At 40.5% G+C, this 17946-nt stretch overlaps 1 protein-coding gene across 17 annotated transcripts in view; it reads left to right on the top strand.

The window, feature by feature from the left end:
- The window catches only part of PMCA (plasma membrane calcium-transporting ATPase 3), a 1595457-nt gene that overhangs the window by 1027221 nt on the left and 550290 nt on the right, over positions 1-17946 (top strand). The window lies entirely within an intron of this gene.

Below are 17946 nucleotides of genomic sequence, written 5' to 3'. Positions count from 1 at the left end.
CTTGCCAGCTTTCATCTTCTGCAGAGCTTTCACTACCTCTTCTCTGTTTATGAAACTTGCCTCCAAATTTGCTTGTCCCTCAACCCTACTGAACCTAATAACCTTGCTCATATTCACATTTACTCTCAGCTTTCTTCTTTCACACACTTTACCAGACTCAGTCATCATCATCTGAAGTTTCACACCAGAATCAGCCACCAGTGCTGTATCATTTGCGAACAACAACAACTGACTTACCTCCCAAGCCCTCTCATCCATAACAGACTGAATACTTGCCCCTTTCTCCCAAACTCTTGCATTCATCTCCCTGACAACCCCATCCATAAACAAATTAATCATGGAGACATAATGCACCCCTGCCATAAACCATCGTTCACTGGGAACCGATCACTATCCTCTTTTCCTACTCGTACACATGCTTTACATCCTCGATATAAACTTTTCACTGCTTCTAGCAACTTATGTCCCGCTCCACATACTCTTAATACCTTCCTCAAAGCATCTCTATCAACCCTATCTTATGACTTCTCAGATACATAAATGCTACATACAAATCCATCTCTTTTTCTAAGTATTTCTCACATGCCTTCTTCAAAGGAAACACCTGATCCACACATCCTCTACCACTTCTGAAACCAAATTGTTCTTCCCCAATCTGATGCTCTGCACATGCCTTGACCCTCTCAATCAGTACCCTCTCATATAATTTCCTAGGAATACTCAACAAACTTTTACCTCTGTCATTTGAACATTCATCTTTATCCTCTTTGCCTTTGCTTAATGGCACTATCCATGCATTCCGCCAATCCTCAGGCACTTCACCATGAACCATACATACATTGAATATCCTCACCAACCAGTCTGCAACACAGTCACCCCCTTTTTGATAAATTCCACTGCAGTACCATTGAAATCTGCTGCTTGCTGGCTTTCATCACCCGCAAAGCTTTCACTACCTCTTCTCTGTTTACCAAATCATTCTCCCTGACCCTTTCACTTCGCACACCATCTCAATCAAAACACCCTATATCTACCACTCTATCATCAAACACATTCAGCAAACCTTCAAACTACTCTCTCCACCTCCCTCTCACTTCACCACTACTTGCACAAAAGATGCCTGTGGCATGAGAAAGATGGGAGACGGGCAGATTAGAAAGGGTAGTGAGTGGTGGGATGAAGAAGTAAGATTGTTAGCGAAAGAGATGAGAGAGGCATTTTGACAATTTTTGCAGGGAAATAGTGCAAATTAGTGGGAGATGTATAAAAGAAAGAGACAAGAGGTCAAAAGAAAGGTGCAAAAGATAAAAAAGAGGGCAAATGAGAGTTCGGTTGAGAGAGTATCAAAAGATTTTAAGGAGAATAAAAAGATGATTTGGAAGGAGGTAAATAACGTGCGTAAGACAAGAGAACAAATGGGAACATAGGTAAAGGGGGCAAATGGGGAGGTAATAACAAATACGTATGTATATATATATATATATATATATATATATATATATATATATATATAATATATATATTTATTTGTTACCTCACACCACACATTGTCCTCAAACATCTCATTTCCAGCACATCCATCCTCCTGCGCACAACTCTATCCATAGCCCACGCCTCGCAACCGTACAACATTGTTGGAACCACTATTCCTTCAAACATACCCATTTTTGCTTTCAGAGGTAATGTTCTCGACTTCCACACATTCTTCAAGGCTCCCAGAATTTTCGCCCCCTCCCCCACCCTATGATCCACTTCCGCTTCCATGGTTCCATCCGCTGCCAGATCCACTCCCAGATATCTAAAACACTTCACTTCCTCCAGTTTTTCTCCATTCAAACTCACCTCCCAATTGACTTGACCCTCAACCCTACTGTACCTAATAACCTTGCTCTTATTCACATTTACTCTTAACTTTCTTCTTTCACACACTTTACCAGACTCAGGCACCAGCTTCTGCAGTTTCTCACATGAATCAGCCACCAGCGCTGTATCATCAGCGAACAACAACTGACTCACTTCCCAAGCTCTCTCATCCACAACAGACTTCATACTTGCCCCTCTTTCCAAAACTCTTGCATTCACCTCCCTAACAACCCCATCCATAAACAAATTAAACAACCATGGAGACATCACACACCCCTGCCACAAACCTACATTCACTGAGAACCAATCACTTTCCTCTCTTCCTACACGTACACATGCCTTACATCCTCGATAAAATACTTTTCACTGCTTCTAACAACTTGCCTCCCACACCATATATTCTTAATACCTTCCACAGAGCATCTCTATCAACTCTATCATATGCCTTCTCCAGATCGAGTAAGTAACGTAAGGGTAAGAGAGATGTGTGGAAATAAAAAGAGCGTGGTTGAGAGAGCAGAAGAGGGTGTTTTGAAATGGTTTGGGCACATGGAGAGAATGAGTGAGGAAAGATTGACCAAGAGGATATATGTGTCGGAGGTGGAGGGAACGAGGAGAAGAGGGAGACCAAATTGGAGGTGGAAAGATGGAGTGAAAAAGATTTTGAGTGATCGGGGCCTGAACATGCAGGAGGGTGAAAGGAGGGCAAGAAATAGAGTGAATTGGAGCGATGTGGTATACCGGGCTTGACGTGCTGTCAGTGGATTGAATCAAGGCATGTGAAGCGTCTGGGGTAAACCATGGAAAGCTGTGTAGGTATGTATATTTGTGTGTGTGGACGTATGTATATACATGTGTATGGGGGTGGGTTGGGCCATTTCTTTCGTCTGTTTCCTTGCGCTACCTCGCAAACATGGGAGACAGCAAAAAAAAAAAAAAAAAAAAGATTGTTTCATTTTATTATACTTTGTTGCTGTCTCCCACTTTAGCGAGGTAGTGCAAGGAAACAGACTAAAAAATGACCCAACCCACCCACATACACATGTATATACATACACATCCACACACGCACATATGCATACCTATACATCTCAACGTACACACACACACACACACACACACATATATATATATATTTTTTTATTTATATATCATTTTGCTTTGTCGCTGTCTCCCGCGTTTGCGAGGTAGCGCAAGGAAACAGACGAAAGAAATGGCCCAACCCACCCCCATACACATGTATATACATACACGTCCACACACGCAAATATACATACCTATACATCTCAATGTACACATATATATACACACACAGACATATACATATATACACATGTACATAATTCATACTGTCTGCCTTTATTTATTCCCATCGCCACCTCGCCACACATGGAATAACATCCCCCTCCCCCCTCATGTGTGCAAGGTAGCGCTAGGAAAAGACAACAAAGGCCCCATTCGTTCACACTCAGTCTCTAGCTGTCATGTAATAATGCCCGAAACCACAGCTCCCTTTCCACATCCAGGCCCCACACAACTTTCCATGGTTTACCCCAGACGCTTCACATGCCCTGATTCAATCCATTGACAGCACATCGACCCCGGTATACCACATCGATCCAATTCACTCTATTCCTTGCCCGCCTTACACCCTCCTGCATGTTCAGGCCCCGATCACTCAAAATCTTTTTCACTCCATCTTTCCACCTCCAATTTGGTCTCCCACTTCTCCTCGTTCCCTCCACCTCTGACACATATATCCTCTTGGTCAATCTTTCCTCACTCATTCTCTCCATGTGCCCAAACCATTTCAAAGCACCCTCTTCTGCTCTCTCAACTACACTCTTTTTATTTCCACACATCTCTCTTACCCTTACATTACTTACTCGATCAAACCACCTCACACCACGTATTGTCCTCAAACATCTCATTTCCAGCACATCCACCCTCCTGTGCACAACTCTATCCATAGCCCACGCCTCACAACCATACAACATTGTTGGAACCAATATTCCTTCAAAGATACCCATTTTTGCTTTCCAAGATAATGTTCTCGACTTCCACACATTCTTCAAGGCTCCCAGGATTTTGGCTCCCTCCCCCACCCTATGATTCACTTCCACTTCCATGGTTCCATCCGCTGCCAGATCCACTCCCAGATATCTAAAACACATTACTTCCTCCAGTTTTTCTTCATTGAAACTTACCTCCCAATTGACTTGACCCTCAACCCTACTGTACCTAATAGCCTTGCTCTTATTCACATTTACTCTTAACTTTCTTTTTTCACACACTTTACCAAACTCAGTCACCAGCTTCTGCAGTTTCTCACACGAATCAGCCACCAGCGCTGTATCATCAGCGAACAACAACTGACTCACTTCCCAAGCTCTCTCATCCCCAACAGACTACATACTTGGCCCTCTTTCCAAAACTCTTGCATTCACTTCCCTAACAACCCCATCCATAAACAAATTAAACAACCATGGAGACATCACACACCCCCGCCGCAAACCTACATTCACTGAGAACCAATCACTTTCCTCTCTTCCTACACGTACACATGCCTTACATCCTCGATAAAAACTTTTCACTGCTTCTAACAACTTGCCTCCCACACCATATATTCTTAGTACCTTCCACAGGGCATCTCTATCAACTCTATCATATGCCTTCTCCAGATTCATAAATGCTACATACAAATCCATTTGGTTTTCTAAGTATTTTTCACGTACATTCTTAAAAGCAAACACCTGATCCACACATCCTCTACCACTTCTGAAACCACACTGCTCTTCCCCTCTCAATCAATACCCTCCCATATAATTTACCAGGAATACTCAACAAACTTATACCTCTGCAATTTGAGCACTCACTCTTATCCCCTTGCCTTTGTACAATGGCACTATGCAAGCATTCCGCCAATCCTCAGGCACCTCACCATGAATCATACATACATTAAATAACCTTACCAACCAGTCAACAATACAGTCACCCCCTTTTTTTAATAAATTCACTTACATTCTTCAAAGCAAACACCTGATCCACACATCCTCTACCACTTCAGAAACCACACTGCTCTTCCCCTCTCAATCAATACCCTCCCATATAATTTACCAGGAATATTCAACAAACTTATACCTCTGCAATTTGAGCACTCACTCTTATCCCCTTTGCCTTTGTACAATGGCACTATGCAAGCATTCCGCCAATCCTCAGGCACCTCACCATGAATCATACATACATTAAATAACCTTACCAACCAGTCAACAATACAGTCACCCCCTTTTTTAATAAATTCCACTGCAATACCATCCAAACCTGCTGCCATGCTGGCTTTCATCTTCCACAAAGCTTTTACTGCCTCTTCTCTGGGATGAAGAAGTAAGATTATTAGTGAAAGAGAAGATAGAGGCATTTGGACAATTTTTGCATGGAAAAAATGCAAATGAGTAGGAGATGTATAAAAGAAAGAGACAGGAGGTCAAGAGAAAGGTGCAAAAGGTGAAAAAGAGAACAAATGAGAGTTGGGGTGAGAGAGTAGAGTATCATTAAATTTTAGGGAGAATAAAAAGATGTTCTGAAAGGAGGTAAATAAAGTGCGTAAGACAAGGGAGCAAATGGGAACTTCAGTGAAGGGGGCTGATGGGGAGGTGATAACAAGTAGTGGTGATGTGAGGAGATGGAGTAAGTATTTTGAAGGTTTGTTGAATGTGTTTGATGATAGAGTGGCAGATATAGGGTGTTTTGGTCGAGGTGGTGTGCAAAGTGAAAGGGTTAGGGAAAATGATATATAAGTGATGCTTGCTTTGGTTACATGAATGTTCTTCCGCCCACCAGTGATGCTACTACTTTTGTGAATTAAGAACCATTGCAACACAAACCTCGCTAGGTGGTAGAGTGACCCGCAGTGTATCGAGACAGGCTTCCCCAGAACCTTTTTAAAGGGGAAGTAAATGTTTATAGTTGTGTTACTGGAGTGATAGTTTTCATACATGGTGCTCTGACAAGAAAATAGTGAAATTGGAAAAGAATGTAGCTCAGACATTGAAGCTTATTCTTTCATTGAAATGTGAACAAAGGGAGCATTTTTCAAAGTGATAGAGATGGAAAGCAAAAAGGTGTTTTTCATGAATGTACTGGAAAAGTTGAGGTTCAGATAAACTTTTGGTCTGTCAAGGCTTTATTATGGCGGATGACCAACTACCTACCCTCATGTATCCAAGATATTGTTGTACTTTGTGTAATGAAGACAATTGAGAAACATCATAAGCCAATATTCCAGTTTCATGATAAGAGAAGTGGACCAGGCAGTATGATACAGTGGTAAATTGATGAAAACTACTATTGACTTTTGTGTGAATAAATTATACATTTCCCTTTTCCATAGCCAGAGGCTGAACCATTATGTGACATTCATTTTTCATTTCATTTCAAGCTAGAAGTTTCAGTTTTCTAAATTATTTCTTACATTTTTCATATGTATATATATATTTGCAGGGAAAAAATGCAATTAAGTGGGAGATGTATAAAAGAAAGAGACAGGAGGTCAAGAGAAAGGTGCAAGAGGTGAAAAAGAGGGCAAATGAGAGTTAGGGTGAGAGAGTATCATTAAATTTTAGGGAGAATAAAAAGATGCTCTGGAAGGAGGTAAATAAAGGGCGTAAGACAAGGGAGCAAATGGGAACTTCAGTGAAGGGCGCTAATGGGGAGGTGATAACAAGTAGTGGTGATGTGAGAAGGAGATGGAGTGAGTATTTTGAAGGTTTGTTGAATTTTTTTGATGATAGAGTGGCAGATATAGGGTGTTTTGGTCGAGGTGGTGTGCAAAGTGAGAGGCTTAGGGAAAATGATTTGGTAAATAGAGAAGAGGTAGTAAAAGCTTTGTGGAAGATGAAAGCCGGCAAGGCAGCAGGTTTGGATGGTATTGCAGTGGAATCTATTAAAAAAGGGGGTGACTGTATTACTGACTGGTTGGTAAGGTTATTTAATGTATGTATGACTCATGGTGAGGTGCCTGAGGATTGGCGGAATGCGTGCATAGTGCCATTGTACAAAGGCAAAGGGGATAAGAATGAGTGCTCAAATTACAGAGGTATAAGTTTGTTGAGTGTTCCTGGTAAATTATATGGGAGGGTATTGATTGAGAGGGTGAATGCATGTACAGAGCATCAGATTGGGGAAGAGCAGTGTGGTTTCAGAAGTGGTAGAGGATGTGTGGATCAGGTGTTTGCTTTGAAGAATGTATGTGAGAAATACTTAGAAAAGCAAATGGATTTGTATGTAGCATTTATGGATCTGGAGGAGGCATATGATAGAGTTGATAGAGATGCTCTGTGGAAGGTATTAAGAATATATGGTGTGGGAGGCAAGTTGTTAGAAGCAATGAAAAGTTTTTATCGAGGATGTGAGGCATGTGTACGTGTAGGAAGAGAGGAAAGTGATTGGTTCTCAGTGAATGTAGGTTTGCGGCAGGGGTGTGTGATGTCTCCATGGTTGTTTAATTTGTTGATGGATAGGGTTGTTAGGGAGGTGAATGCAAGGGTTTTGGAAAGAGGGGCAAGAATGAAGTCTGTTGTGGATGAGAGAGCTTGGGAAGTGAGTCAGTTGTTGTTCGCTGATACAGCACTGGTGGCTGATTCATGTGAGAAACTGCAGAAGCTGGTGACTGAGTTTGGTAAAGTGTGTGAAAGAAGAAGGTTAAGAGTAAATGTGAATAAGAGCAAGGTTATTAGGTACATTAGGGTAGAGGGTCAGGTCAATTGGGAGGTAAGTTTGAATGGAGAAAAACTGGAGGAAGTAAAGTGTTTTAGATATCTGGGAGTGGATCTGGCAGCGTATGGAACCATGGAAGCGGAAGTGAATCATAGGGTGGGGGAGGGGGCGAAAATCCTGGGAGCCTTGAAGAATGTGTGGAAGTCGAAAACATTATCTCGGAAAGCAAAAATGGGTATGTTTGAAGGAATAGTGGTTCCAACAATGTTGTATGGTTGCGAGGCGTGGGCTATGGATAGAGTTGTGCGCAGGAGGGTGGATGTGCTGGAAATGAGATGTTTGAGGACAATGTGTGGTGTGAGGTGGTTTGATCGAGTAAGTAATGTAAGGGTAAGAGAGGTGTGTGGAAATAAAAAGAGCGTGGTTGAGAGAGCAGAAGAGGGTGTTTTGAAATGGTTTGGGCACATGGAGAGAATGAGTGAGGAAAGATTGACCAAGAGGATATATGTGTTGGAGGTGGAGTGAACGAGGAGAAGTGGAAGACCAAATTGGAGATGGAAAGATGGAGTGAAAAAGATTTTGAGTGATCGGGGCCTGAACATGCAGGAGGGTGAAAGGAGGGCAAGGAATAGAGTGAATTGGATCGATGTGGTATACCGGGGTTGACGTGCTGTCAGTGGATTGAATCAGGGCATGTGAAGCGTCTGGGGTAAACCATGGAAAGTTGTGTGGGGCCTGGATGTGAAAGGGAGCTATGGTTTCGGGCATTATTGCATGACAGCTAGAGACTGAGTGTGAACGAATGGGGCCTTTGTTGTCTTTTCCTAGCGCTACCTCGCACACATGAGGGGGGAGGGGGATGTTATTCCATATGTGGCGAGGTGGCGATGGGAATGAATAAGGGCAGATAGTGTAAATTGTGTGCATGGGTATATATGTATGTGTCTGTGTGTGTATATATATGTGTACATTGAGATGTATAGGTATGTATATCTGCGTGTGTGACGTGTATGTATATACATGTGTATGGGGGTGGGTTGGGCCATTTCTTTCGTCTGTTTGATACTGTTCGTCATTTCCCTTCGTTAGCAAGTTAGCGTTAAGAACAGAGGACTGGACCTTTGAGGGAACATCCTCACCTGGCCCCCTTCTCTGTTCCTTCTTTTGGAAAATTAAAAAAAAACTGAGAGGGGAGGATTTCCAGCCCCCCGATCCCTTCCTTTTTAGTCGCCTTCTACTACACAAAGGGAATGCATGGGAAGTATTCTTTCTCCCCTATCCCCAGGGAAAACTGACAGGTGGTATACATAATATTATTATTACTATGTAGTAATTTTACAGCAGTACTTTTAAAAAAAAAATTATTTTTTCCCTTTAGTTATTAGATTTCGCTTCCCTGTTCATGAATTTCAAGGGAATGGTTTAATTTTTATGTAATGATCAAAGTATAATGGAATTTATCACCACATAAGTCAAATGGATTATGTATACCTGTTGTCAAATAAAATCATGAGTTACACAATTTGGAGTACTGAAGAACATCATTATTTTGAAAGATTTCATCAAACTTTGCAACTATGCCAATAACATCTTTTCTTGGCATAAATAATCTACCAAAATATATATATATATATATATATATATATATATATATATATATATATATATATATATATATATATATATATATATATATATATATATTTTTTTTTTTTGCTTTGTCGCTGTCTCCCGCGTTTGCGAGGTAGCGCAAGGAAACAGACGGAAGAAATGGCCCAACCCACCCCCATACACATGTATATACATACGTCCACACACGCAAATATACATACCTACACAGCTTTCCATGGTTTACCCCAGACGCTTCACATGCCCTGATTCAATCCACTGACAGCACGTCAACCCCGGTATACCACATCGCTCCAATTCACTCTATTCCTTGCCCTCCTTTCACCCTCCTGCATGTTCAGGCCCCGATCACACAAAATCTTTTTCACTCCATCTTTCCACCTCCAATTTGGTCTCCCTCTTCTCCTCGTTCCCTCCACCTCCGACACATATATCCTCTTGGTCAATCTTTCCTCACTCATTCTCTCCATGTGCCCAAACCATTTCAAAACACCCTCTTCTGCTCTCTCAACCACGCTCTTTTTATTTCCACACATCTCTCTTACCCTTACGTTACTTACTCGATCAAACCACCTCACACCACACATTGTCCTCAAACATCTCATTTCCAGCACAGCCATCCTCCTGCGCACCACTCTATCCATAGCCCACGCCTCGCAACCATACAACATTGTTGGAACCACTATTCCTTCAAACATACCCATTTTTGCTTTCCGAGATAATGTTCTCAACTTCCACACATTCTTCAAGGCTCCCAGAATTTTTGCCCCCTCCCCCACCCTATGATCCACTTCCGCTTCCATGGTTCCATCCGCTGCCAGATCCACTCCCAGATATCTAAAACACTTCACTTCCTCCAGTTTTTCTCCATTCAAACTCGCCTCCCAATTGACTTGACCCTCAGCTCTACTGTACCTAATAACCTTGCTCTTATTCACATTTACTCTTAACTTTCTTCTTTCACACACTTTACCGACTCAGTCACCAGCTTCTGCAGTTTCTCACATGAATCAGCCACCAGCGCTGTATCATCAGCGAACAACAACTGACTCACTTCCCAAGCTCTCTCATCCCCAACAGACTTCATACTTGCCCCTCTTTCCAAAACTCTTGCATTCACTTCCCTAACAACCCCATCCATAAACAAATTAAACAACCATGGAGACATCACACACCCCTGCCGCAAACCTACATTCACTGAGAACCAATCACTTTCCTCTCTTCCTACACACATATATATATATATATATATATATATATATATATATATATATATATATATATATATATATATATATTTTGAGGCCCAGAGCCAATTTGCAGGTTTCATGAAATTGTTAGATAAACATGGACTCAACTAGAGTATGTCAAATTTCTGGGGTAAACCATGTAAAGGTTTGTTGGGCCTTGATGTGGATAGAGAAGTGTGGTTTCTGTGCATTACACATGATAGCTAGAGACTGAGTGTGAATGAATGTGGCCATTTTGTCTTGTTTTCCTGGCGCTGTCTTGCTGAAGCAGGGGGTAGCGATGCTGTTTCCTGTGGGGTAGCACCGGCTATGGACAAAGGCAAGCAAGTATGAATATGTACATGTGTAGATATGTATATGTCTGTGTATGTGTATATGTATGTATGTATTTGTGTATATGTATGTATGTATCTGTATATATGTTGATGTGTAATGTATGTGCATGTATGGGCATTGATATATATATATATATATATATATATATATATATATATATATATATATATATATATATATATGTATATGAGTGGATGGGCCATTTTTTGTGTATTTCCTGGCACTACCTCGCTAATGCAGGAGATGGCAATCAGGTACATTGATAGATAAATAACTGCTCAGTGTACATAAGATCTTATCCCTGTCTTCCAGCCCCTTGATTCCATCCACTCCCACGTCCACTTCTGTGCATCTAAAACACTTCACTTCCTCCAGGTCCTCCCCATTCGGACTTAATGTCAAACCATCCTGTCTCCTTCCTGCTACACCTCATTACTTTATGTTTGTTCAGATTCACTCTCAGCGTTTTTATTTCACAGACTCTCCCAAACTATGTAGCCAATTTCTTCAATCTTTCTTTTAAGTGTTACACCAGAGCCATGTTATTTGCAGACACAATTGATTCACCTTTATGCCCTACCACTCCCATTATGTATGCCTGACCCTCTAAGACCCATATATTCACCTTTTGAATAACCACATTGACATCCTTGACACAAACCCCCTTTACCAAGAACCATTCCCTTCCTACTTATGCCTTACCTTCTCAGGGAAAGCACTTTGCTTCATTTCATATCTCTACAATTACAGGTACATCACCGAATTTTTGGCGACTGATGGTTCAGCACCTCCTTTAGTCTGTACAAAATTATGTGAGGGAACTTGAAATTACTGCAGCCACAGATGGCGTTGTGTGTAGGGCGTGCTTATTTACATTCTTTACATTGAACTTGTTGGTGGTGATACTGCAATTCTGTAAGATTCTTATGAACTTGTTGGTGGTGATACTGCAATTCTGTAAGATTCTTATTTTATTTTGCTTAAATTTAACACTAGCTATGGCTTCTAAGACATATGAGAGTGTCAGCATGGTGTCAAACATAAACCAGTCCATATCGATTCAAGATAAAGTAGAACTGTTGAAAAAATGGACCGTGGTGTTTCAGTATGTAAGCTGTGTGACATCTACAGTATTGGCTCATCAACTTTTTTTGATATAAAGAAGCAAAGGGAGAAAATATTGAAATTTTATGCTGACCGATTCCAAGAAGCAAGTGACGATTAGAAAAACTATGAAAGATGGTAAGAGTACTAAGCACGATTGAGTGATGATGGAATGGTTTCAACACTGTCGGAGTGATGGAGTGGACTTGTCAGGTAGCATGATAATAGACCAGGCTAAGTTGTTCCATAAAGAACGTAGATTACAACATGAGCGTGCCTATAATGAAGGATGGCTTCAAAGATTCAAGAAGCGTCATGGGATTTCCATGATTAAAGTGTGCAGAGGAAAGCAGTTTGCAAACCATGAAGGAGCTACCAAGTATGTGGACGATTTTGCGAAACTCATAGCTGACAAGCACCTCAGTCCTGAGCAGGTGTATAATGCAGACAAAACTGCATTGTTTGGTGATGCACACCTAGGAAAACACTAACAACAGATGAAGAAGACCCTGTAGGATTCAAACAATCTAAGGATGGACTTATCATCTTAGGGTGCTAAAACATTTACTATTTGTTTAATTTGAATTTCTTGCAGTCCGTGGTATACTTTAGACACATGGGAGATGTATAATTAGTGGGCTAGAGGTGTGTTGATGAATTATTATTACATGATCACAGTTGGTCTGGCAAAACGGATAGTATGGCAAGGCTTTGGGACCAAGAGTGCTGGAAAATTGGTGGTGTACCTGTATTTCATATATTTATAGCACCTTCTACAAGACCTCTCTATCAACTTTATGATATGCTTTCCCCAATCCTTAAATGTCATCCATATTGCTCACACAAGCTCTTCAAAGGACACACATGCAGACAGGCAGCAGGAAATCGATTCAGGCAGTGATCCATGCTTCTTTCAGGATTTTGGATGGTCTACAGCTCAAGTCTACTTCTAACAAGTATGGGGGAAAGAGTAGAATATGAAGGGGACCCAAAGCTGTATGTGCATTAGGTATCATGTGATTTTGTCAAATTGTATGAGTTTCAATGGGATTTGGGAGTGGAAGCTTCCCAGATTCAGATTGAATGTAATAATGTTGTCAACTTCAGAGAATCAATATATTTTTTTTATTTTTTTTATTTTAAGTAAACCAAATTTGTAAGAGCATTGTGGAGTGAATAAGTGCAGTAAGTTTGTTTATGACAGTGCAGCCTATCAAAGGGGAGGAAAGTTCTTGATTTTAATGTGACTGAAAGGCAGCACTGTCAGTTAAAGACCTAAATTCTTTTCATGTTTCTAAGATGATATGTTGTAAGTTTCATTATTGTTACTAGTATTACTTAGGGGATAATTTAATACCTCCAGCACTGCCTGAGCCAGGAATGGCCAGTATGTACTCTAAAATTACAGGAAAGTACTAAAACCAGTTGAAACAAGGTGTGTGAAAAGGAGATTAGATGAAAGCAAAGAGGAGTCTTATAGATGAAACACTAGAAAGCAAATGTTTAGGAATTTTATGGGAGCTTGTTAAGAAGCAAGATCAGAGGGTAACAAGTTGAACTAGAGATGAAAAACTCAAGAAGCATAGCAAGGATCATGAAGGGTGTTATGAGACTAGAGAGGAACAGAAATACTCTTTAGTGGAGGGGATTCAGATACAAAACTAGAGAAAAGAAGGTGAAGCCATTGGCCCACTCACTGAGACGGGTTAATTTTATGGCCCATCCCTCTGGCATTGATTATGAAAACAGATAAAGATTATTTATCATATTTAGTACAGGTTGAACTTCTTTAATCTGGCAACCTTGGAACCTAACCATTACTGAACCACAGAAAATACTGGAAAACAGAAATTGGATGCTAAGGGAACCCCTTTGTAAATATATGCCTGACTTCTAGTCATGCCAGCTCATTCCACATACATATTGCTGTGCTATCAAAGGCAAAACGAAACTTAAAACAGGAACTGATACAACCATTAATGCTTTCAAACAAGGGTTTCATTATTAAATCAGATTACATCATAAGTACCCCCAGATGGAGACTCCGCAGTATCTTGGGCAAGGGTTTTTCATGGCATACGACACCAATACAGGCAGATTCATCAGCATTATACACTTGTTCTGGGGCTAAGTTTTGTTCTGCTTCTTACTGTGCAAATTCATACACAAACTTTGTCACAGCTTTGTGATGAGTAGTTAATGCAACGAATGACCATAGGTTGGTAGTTGGCTTCGATCGACTCTTGTTACTATTTTTGTTTTATTGTTTTCATCAAGGCTGCTATCCTGTGCTGCCTAAGTCCTAGCCAGGCAGCTGGCTTAAACCCTCTTTCTCGCCCTGTAGATATTTTTGTTAGTTGTGTAATAGAGAGTTGGAGTTTTTATCGATTCTTTTAATGTGACCTTACACTACAAGCTTCCATGTCAGCACTACACTTTTCACCACACACACTATGTATTATAATTCCTTATTTTTTTCTTTAATACGTGATCACTGTTTCCCACATCAGCAAGGTAGCACTAGGAAACTTGTGTAACCATCCTTGTGAATATTCATAGTCATACTCTAGTTTAGTTCTCTGTGAAAAGCTTTGGCCTGCTCGATAAGCATCTCCCCAGAAATGCTTACACCTTCATTATGTGGGAGCTTAAACCACTTTAAGTGCACTGTCTGATTTTTTACTCCTAGCACCTCTCAAAGTTTTCCAAAGCTTTAAACTTTTGTCTTTCATTTTCAGCAAAAAACTGAATATTAGAAATCAACAGGACTTTTAATTAGTTCAGCTGCAGTGTACACAGATTTTAGCACTTTAACACTGTTGAACTGCAGATCCACAAACTAATGGTGGCAGATTCAAAACATGCTGGACCATGGGAGTTGTTGGACCACAGAGCACCAGATAAGAGGAACAACTTGTATTAAGAATGAAGAGAGTACTCTTCTGGTGGCTTCAATGTAGATTTCATCAGGATTTGGCTGTCCTTTTGCTTTCATCTTGCATATTTTTTAGGTTACACAGCTTTCTTTTTAGTGCAAGGCACTCAATGTAGCAGTAGGATACTTTACTTCCACTCATAATTTTCTTATGAAAGTGTAGTAATAGCCTCATGTGGATAACTTTTTTTTACATGATATAAACATTTTCTTGTGAAAAGTATTATTCAAGATGCTTATAATTTACTCTGTATTCAAACAGTGCTGTGTTTGGGAAAGTATATGTCAGATGACCTCTCCACAGCACTAAACTCTCATCTGTTCATAAATCTTGAAAAGGCATAAACTGTTGCCTAGAATTATGTCTGTATGTGTTCTAGAATTGGCTGGATTTTCTGTAATTTGATACCTTCTCATGCAAGTTGTTTATTGCCAGCGAATTGAATAGCTCAATATGTATCATCTATTGTTCAACAGTCATTCAGTCTGTTTCTTTATAAAAGTGATGTAAGAATCATCACAAAGAGAAAAAGACATTTTATCCTTGGATCTGTCAGTTTTGTTGTAGCCTACAGCGAGGTGAAAATGGAGGAAATGTTTCCCAGAGATACTGATAATATCTATGCGTTTCCTCCATAATCTTTTCCATTATGTCTGTCTGTAAACTTTAGGAAAAATCAAGTTCCTTTGAATCAATATTGCTATTCCTGAATTTGAGGAATCACACTCAGCGTCTTTTGGCACGAATGGTGTAGCCCGTCAGCCCCATTTACATGTAGACCAGTCCATTCCATCTCCCCCACTTGCACACTGTGTTCATTTTGGTGGTGTGTGTAGATCATGTGCATCCTAATAGCCTCCCCTAGAATCACCATACCTCTAATCTTCAATAAATGGACTTTCATCTTCTTTTATTAGGTTCATAACTAATTAATGCACCATGCTAAAGGTATGCTACATATTTAGAAGGCTAATGGAAATCTGGGCGATACAGTAGAATGTTTGCAAATCAGGTGGGTGATGCAAGGCTGGTGATTGTATTTCAGTTTAGAAAAACATTCTTCACATTTTATTGAATGATAAGGTAAAGGCGATACAGTAGAATGTTTGCAAATCAGGTGGGTGATGCAAGGCTGGTGATTGTATTTCAATTGAGAAAAACATTCTTCACTATTTTATTGAATGATAAGGTAAATTGTATTTTTTTTATAATCCTCATGTGTTTTTTCTGCATAGATCTCTTCAGTAGTTTCTTACCTAATGCATGTACTGATAATCATCTACATTTCAGAAAAAACATACAACAAAACCTTAACTACCCTTTCTTAGAGCCCTAAAGAAATGTGGATGTGACAAATATGTAGACTTGTCTATCATTTTCTGCACAAGTTGTATATTATTTTCATTGCTGCTGCACAGACTAGCATACTAACATGGATAATGAGAACATCATATACAGTACATCAGTTGGAAAAGTGATCATGTAATGCTCAAGGTTGAATATGTGATAAAAGAGGACATGAAAGAGCATAGGTGAAACAGGACATTAAGAGAAGATATGATTTGGTAAACAGAGAAGAGGTAGTAAAAGCTTTGCGGAAGATGAAAGCCGGCAAGGCAGCAGGTTTGGATGGTATTGCAGTGGAATTTATTAAAAACGGGGGTGACTGTATTGTTGACTGGTTGGTAAGGTTATTTAATGTATGTATGACTCATGGTGAGGTGCCTGAGGATTGGCGGAATGCGTGCATAGTGCCATTGTACAAAGGCAAAGGGGATAAGAGTGAGTGCTCAAATTGCAGAGGTATAAGTTTGTTGAGTATTCCTGGTAAATTAAATGGGAGGGTATTGATTGAGAGGGTGAAGGCATGTACAGAGCATCAGATTGGGGAAGAGCAGTTTGGTTTCAGAAGTGGTAGAGGATGTGCGGATCAGGTGTTTGCTTTGAAGAATGTATGTGAGAAATACTTAGAAAAGCAAATGGATTTGTATGTAGCATTTATGGATCTGGAGAAGGCATATGACAGAGTTGATAGAGATGCTCTGTGGAAGGTATTAAGAATATATGGTGTGGGAGGCAAGTTGTTAGAAGCAGTGAAAAGTTTTTATCGAGGATGAAAGGCATGTGTACGTGTAGGGAGAGAGGAAAGTGATTGGTTCTCAGTGAATGTAGGTTTGCGGCAGGGGTGTGTGATGTCTTCATGGTTGTTTAATCTGTTGATGGATGGGGTTGTTAGGGAGGTGAATGCAAGAGTTTTGGAAAGAGGGGCAAGTATGAAGTCTGTTGGGGATGAGAGAGCTTGGGAAGTGAGTCAGTTGTTTTTCGCTGATGATACAGCGCTGGTGGCTGATTCATGTGAGAAACTGCAGAAGCTGGTGACTGAGTTTGGTAAAGTGTGTGAAAGAAGAAAGTTAAGAGCAAATGTGAATAAGAGCAAGGTTATTAGGTACAGTAGCGTTGAGGGTCAAGTCAATTGGGAGGTAAGTTTGAATGGAGAAAAACTGGAGGAAGTAAAGTGTTTTAGATATCTGGGAGTGGGTCTGGCAGCGGATGGAACCATGGAAGTGAAAGTGAATCATAGGGTGGGGGAGGGGGCGAAAATCCTGGGAGCCTTGAAGAATGTGTGGAAGTCGAGAACATTATCTCGAAAAGCAAAAATGGGTACGTTTGAAGGAATAGTGGTTCCAACAATGTTGTATGGTTGCGAGGCGTGGGCTATGGATAGAGTTGGGCGCAGGAGGGTGGATGTGCTGGAAATTAGATGTTTGAGGACAATATGTGGTGTGAAGTGGTTTGATCGAGTTAGTAATGTAAGGGTAAGAGAGATGTGTGGAAATAAAAAGAGCATGGTTGAGAGAGCAGAAAAGGGTGTTTTGAAATGGTTTGGGCACATGGAGAGAATGAGTGAGGAAAGATTGACCAAGAGGATATATGTGTCGGAGGTGGAGGGAACGAGGAGAAGTGGGAGACCAAATTGGAGGTGGAAAGATGGAGTGAAAAAGATTTTGTGTGATCGGGGCCTGAACATGCAGGAGGGTGAAAGGCTGGCAAGGAATAGAGTGAATTGGATCGATGTGATATACTGGGGTTGAGGTGCTGTCAGTGGATTGAAT

This window comes from Panulirus ornatus, chromosome 6, assembly GCF_036320965.1.
Source record: "Panulirus ornatus isolate Po-2019 chromosome 6, ASM3632096v1, whole genome shotgun sequence".
In the NCBI taxonomy this organism is placed as follows: Eukaryota; Metazoa; Arthropoda; class Malacostraca; order Decapoda; family Palinuridae; genus Panulirus; species Panulirus ornatus.
Note: the sequence above shows the minus strand (reverse complement) of the source record. Positions and strands in the feature narration are given on the sequence as shown.